The following is a 6,528-nucleotide window of genomic DNA, read 5'->3' as shown; positions in this document are numbered from 1 at the left end:
GAGGTCCACGGGTTATGTCGGGAAAGGTCATTGGGTTATGTTGGAAAAGAGAAAAGGTCCTCTGGTTATGCCGGGAAAGTCATCAGGTTATGCCGGAAAAGAAAAAGGTCCTCGGGTTATGCCGGGGAGAGTCATCGGGTTATGCCGGAAAAGGTCCTTGGGTTCTGCCGGGGAAGTCCACAGGTTATGCCAAGAAAGAGAAAAGGTCCTCGGGTTATGCCGAAGATCAACTAGGGAGTGGAATCCTAAATAAAAAAGACTACCAGGTTATGCTGGGAGTGACTAGGGAATGGGACCCAATGTTGGAAGAACGTAGCTAGAGATTAGGGACCCTAGGCTACCATGATTTTTAAATTTTTCTTCTACTTGTTTTCATTTCACATTTTTTCTTTTACTTCACTTTCATTTTATTTAGGAGAATGAATGAAGAGTTTAAAAGTACTTCCCTTTTTGGGTCAACTTTTTTGTTGTAGAACCGTTTTGGTTTTTGCGTGCCTTGCTTTTATTGCACCTGCTTCTTGCAGGGTTATTTTGGACTGCACCTATTTTTCTGTTTTCAAATCAAAGAACAATTTGTCAGTTTGAAACTGTGGTTGGTGTTGTGGCCTTGATTGTTTCAATCACTTAATCTCGGCTCAGCTTCTTTGATAAAGATCTCAACTGCAACTGTTTGTACCCTGAGGACCAATTTTATTTCTGGCCCTTAAGAACCTCTAGCTTTTCCAGACTTTGCCATGACGGCTGGTCACATGGGACTTCAGCTTTCAACTTTATTTTGCCTTTGTGGGCCTTTCCCTTCTGACTTGTTGTCATTTTGTCACGACCCCAAATACCCGGTCGTGATGGCGCCTATCACATTACTAGGTAATCCAACTCAAACCATTAACCACAACAAGTTCATTTTATAAAACCATTTTCTAAGACAGGTTTAGATACCAAATTTCCATAATAAGTGTTTAAAACAACAAAGTATAAGCGGAAGTCAAATAAACATGAACTACACAACCCCAAATATCTGGTGTCACGAGTCTAGAGCCTCTACTACATAACTGACTGTCTGATACAACGAAAGTCTAGAAAAATGCAGAAATGAACAAGATAAGAAGGAGAGAAAACAAGGTTGCGGACGCCATGCAGCTACCTTGAAATCTCCGGCAACCTCTGGATCAGTTGAGGACCCTCATTCTGCCACTCGGGCACCTGGATCTGCACACAAGGTCCAGGGAGTAACATGAATACGCCAACTCAATAAGTAACTAAAGTAAATAAGGTCTGAAAGCAGTGACGAGCAGTTAAAAATCATATAACTGAATAAACAACAGGATAACAAATCCATTTCACAGTTTAAAACCAGTTTCGTCGTAAAATTATCAACTTCAGTTTAAACACTTGGAATCATATACTTAGAAATTTTTCCAACATAGGCTTATTTAAAAAGAAGAGTGAAATCATTGAAAACATCCTAACTGGGCCCCTCGGGCAATGTATCACTTAGAACATGGCCTCTCGGGAAGCCTTTCAGTCACGCATGACTCACTCTCGTCACTCAGTACTCACTCTCAGTACTCAGGCTCATTAATATCTCATAATAATAGAAATCATAGTAACCGCTGCGGCGTGCAGCCCGATCCGTAATTTATAGTCGACTACGCTCACTGGGGGTGTACAGACTCCGGAGGGGCTCCTACAGCCCAATCGTCATATCGATGCAGCGCGTAGCCTGATCCAATATATATATATATATCGATGCGGCGTGCAACCCGATCCATATAAGTATTGTTGTGGCCTGCAGCCCGATCCATAATATATACACATAATATTGTTGCGGCGTGTAACCCGATCTATAATATAAATATATAAACCTCACCATAAGGTCCTCGACCTCCCTCAGTCATTAACCTTACTCTACTCAGGCATAATAGTGGAAATTAGGGAACTCTGCCCAAACAGTTTTCACATTTTTGAAAAGTAGAGGGATAAAAACCAGGTTTTAACATTAAACAGGTAAAACATGACTGAGGATATGCTTTCAAACAGATAGAGTGAGCAAAACAGTAAAAAATGCCCCTAAGAGTCTCAATAGGTCGGCACAAAGCTCCAAACATGGCATACAACCCATAATATAGTATTAATCTCCACTATATGTGATATCATAAGATTTCAAATCAAATACGCGGCTTAATAGTTGCTACGGGATGGACCAAGTCACAATCCCTACCGGTGCACGCCCACACGCTTGTCACCTAGCATGTGTGTCACCGTATTTATCAAAACAAGTCAAATACCAGGATTTTGTATCCTCAGTTCTAGATTTACAATGGTTACTTACCTCAAACCGGTGAAAATACTACTCCGCGACGCCTTTGCCCCTCGAATCGGCCTCCACTCATGTCGAATCTACCCAAAATCAGAATTATAACATTAGAATAGGCTAAAGGGACGAAGCCCATGCGAAATAAATCAAATTATAGCACAATTCCCGAAATTGGCCAAAACTCGACCTCTGGGCCCACACCTCGAAACTTGATAAAAATTACATCAACGAAATCCTTATCTTTCCACGAGTCCATACATACCAAGAACGCTGAAATCGGAGTCCAAATGACCCCTCAAATTCTCATTTTAAAGTCTCTTTAATCTCAAGCCTTAATCCCTCATTTTTCTTCCTTAATCTTCACTAATTCCATGATTAAACAAATGGAAAAATGATCACAAACCCAAATAAATAAGCTTAGGGAACTTACCCAACTGATACCCCTTGAATTCTCTTGAAATCATCTGCCTTAGCCTCTTTCCCGTCTCCAAAAATGATAAACTTAGAAAAATTTCGCGAAGAAGACAATATATACCCTCTGGTCCAGAGATTTTCACATCTGCGACCATTCCACCGCTTCTGCGGTACCGCATTTTTGGTCAACCAACCACTTCTGCGGTTTTTCATTAACTCAGCCCCAATCCGCATCTGCGATGCATCAGCCGCACCTGCGCCATCGCAGGTGCGGTCCGTTTACCGCTTTTGCGGTTTCCTGACTCCCCAGCTTAATTCCACTTCTGCGGTTTCCTTCCCCGCATCTGCGAGATTGCACCTGCTGTAGCCAATCCACATGTGCGGAAATACCAGAAGAAGAAAATTTCTGCAGCTTTAACAACATCTCAATTCCCCGTCAACCATCCGAAATTACCTCGAGGCCCCCAGGACCTCAACCAAAAGCACCAACATATTCCAAAACCTTATTCAAACTTATACCAATCTTCAAAACACCTCAAACAACATCAAATCAACCTAAACACATCAGATTCAAGCCTAAGTTTCCAAAATCTTCCAAATTCCGCTTTTGATCAAAAACCCAACCAAACCACGTCCGAATGACCTAAAATTTTGCGCACACACCCTAAATGACACAACAAAATTACTGCAACTCTCGGAATTCCATTACGACTCCTATACCAAAATCTCACCTATCAACCGGAAATCACCACAAATCCGATTTCACCAATTCAAGCCTAAATCTACTCCGAACCTCCAAAACTCATTCTGATCACGCTCCTAAGTCCCAAATTACCTCCCGAAGCTAACCAAACCATCAGAACTCACATCCGAGCCCTCTAACATACAAGTCAACATCCGGTTGACTTTTCCAACTTAAACTCACTCTAAAGAGACTAAGTGTCTCAAACCTTACCAAATCCTTTCTGAACTCGATCCGACCGACCCGATACCACATAACACGGATAAACAAAGCATAAAGAAGCAGAAATGGGGGAAACAGAGCAGTAATTCATGACACGACTGGCCGGATCGTCACACATTTCTTTTATTTTCCTTTTTAAACTTCGGAGCATTGGGGAACTTTTTGCTCCTCCAATTTTGTCGCAACAGCTAGTCGTGTGGGACTTAACCTTTTCCATCTTTATTTCGCCTTTGTAGGCCTTTCATTTCTGGCTTCTTTCTTCCAACTTTAATTTCAAATCATTTGGGTACCTTGGCTTTTCAAACTTTTGCCGAGATGGTTGGCCACATGGGACTCAACCTTTTCAACTTCATTTTTCTTTATAGGCACTTCAATTTGATTTTCCCCTTCCAAGAGTTTTAATTTTGAAGCATCGGCTACCATGGCTAGTCGATGCCAACTTATTCCCTTGATAAAGTGGGGTGTGTTTTTGCATATTAGCTTGTATCAAATGAGAACCCTGTAAATTAGTCTTACTGCCCTTTCTTTGTCTTAGTTTCGGAATAGAGTTAGACCGAAAGGGATTCAAAGAAAACAAACAATGGAATGGAGAATGAATTTAAAACAAGAAGTGTCCCTTTCGGGGAAAGGAAAGAAGGACTTATCTGGAGTACATGCGGACTTCAATGAACATGACATGCCTTTTGGACTGGATGCCTGATCTGTGTAAATCGTCCAACTCTCAGAAATTCATCACAACTTTTGCCTTAAAATTGAGAAACATGGCCAGGACTCTGTCCATGCCGATGGTTGTGAGAATCCTTTTTTTGATCAGGGACGCCCTTTGCGAGTTTTCACGAGATGACCTCTCTCATTTCTCTTCTCACCATCGCCTTATAGTGCTCTTTGCGAGTTTTCACTAACAAGACTCTCTCATTTTGATTTCTTTGCTTACTGTCGCCTCACGGTGCCCCTGTGGGTGTTCACCAGTAAGACTCTCTCATTTTATTTCTATCATTTTGACTGTATCAGATCCAAGCAACTGTATTCTTTGGTCCTTGAACATTCTCACCGATTGATCGGAAGGACTTGAACAGGGTTTGGGTAAAAAAAGGATTTGGATTTAGTTACAACTTTGGAACCTTTTGGGTGGGATCATCGACGAACCATTATAGCATCTGCCCCAGTTTCACTTTTTGGGGGACTTTGGATTTTTATTTTGGTGTGACTGAGCCCTAGAGAGGCTGCCTACGTATCCTTTCGGAATCAAATCGAACGTAGTTCAGGAAACTTTGTTTTACATTTTTTTTCTTTTTTTGTTGCTTTTCTTTTCTTTCTATTTTGTTTTGTTTTTCTTTCTTTTTCCTTTCCCCTTTTTTCATTTTTCATTTCATTTTCTTTTTGCTCTTTTCTTCCTTTTTTGTATTTTTCTTTTTCTTCTCTTGTCATTTTTTCATTTCATTTTTTCAATCAATTTTTTTTTTTCAATAGAACTTTCAGGTTCCAAAGAGGGTAATCAAGGAAAAGTAATTGGCTCAAAGGGTTTGCAAAGGGTTGATAGTGTTTGTGTAGCGAGAATGAAAGTCTTCGTTATCCCAACCAGAGAACATTAATACTATATGGAGGATAAAAAATAGTACCTTTTGACTGCATTTGCATTGGCAGTTGTTTCAGGGACATTTCCTTCAATGTGTCCCGAGTACAACACACACTTTTGATAGTTCTCCTGTTGCAATGTATGGACCTTTCCAATTTGGAACCAATTTACCTTCAATTGTTCCAACTCTTTATTTTATTTTCCTTAAACTTATCTTCATTGTGATCTAATTCTTGATTTATTATTTCGAGGTCTGACAACATTTCAGGTTCTGGGCATGAAGTCCGCAAGTATGTCATGTTATTGAAATCTGCATTTAACAGAACTAAAATGAGAGTAAGAAAAATGGCAAGATTAAGAAAAGTGACATTCCTCGACAATGAAATATTAATTTCATTTTATTATCTTTGAAGATAGAAGGGTTTACATCGGAAAGAAAGACAATAAAGTAAAACATCCGGATCACAGTCTGAGATAATCCAGACACAGAAAGGATAGCAAGACTGGCTACTAAGACTCCCGTATAATGGGGAACTTTCATGCTTGGTGACCCTTTTTTGGCTTTTCTTCTGTCTCGGCAATGGCTGCAATGGCCTTCAGTGTCGGATCAAATTTCTCAGCTTCACAAATCATTCCGACTATTGGCCCGCTGTTGTGGGCAGGTACAAATTATTCATCACATCAAGAGCTTCTTCATCCTGAAAAACAATTCTTTCAGCTTCAATCAAATCTTTAACTGCCCTCTTGGGGGTCCAACAGTCCTCCGTATTGTGTCTCACTGCTCCAGAGTGGTATTCACATCTAGCATCAGCTCGGTGCGAGGGGGACTCAGGGTTCGACCGGTTCGGGGCCACTGGCTGCAATAGATCTAGCCTGATTAGCTTTTGGAACAAGCTTGAATACGATTCACCAATAGGGGTGAACTGATTCGTTTTGAAAGGCTCTCTTGGACGAGGATTGTATTGGGGATCATTTGGTTGGGGATTATATGGAGCTTGGTAAGGATGAGCATTTCTGAGAAGTGGAGCTCGATTTTGTGTATAATATTATGGTTGCGGGTAAGGTTGCGCATTCATCACCGCATAGGGAGGCGGTGCCACATCATAAGCATCATCTTAAAGGGGATAATAGTGTGGTGGGACCATAGGAGGCACATATGATTGGTTGAATGACCTACGAGCCCCCCTCAAGCTTAAAGCCATCATCGCTCCCTCTTCACTTCCATTGTTGTTCATCAAACCCTCCGAACCATTCTGAGCA

The sequence above is a fragment of the Nicotiana sylvestris genome, chromosome 4 (assembly GCF_000393655.2).
Source record: "Nicotiana sylvestris chromosome 4, ASM39365v2, whole genome shotgun sequence".
Taxonomy (NCBI): Eukaryota; Viridiplantae; Streptophyta; class Magnoliopsida; order Solanales; family Solanaceae; genus Nicotiana; species Nicotiana sylvestris.
The sequence above is the reverse complement of the archived record's forward strand: the minus strand, read 5'-3'. Positions refer to the sequence as shown.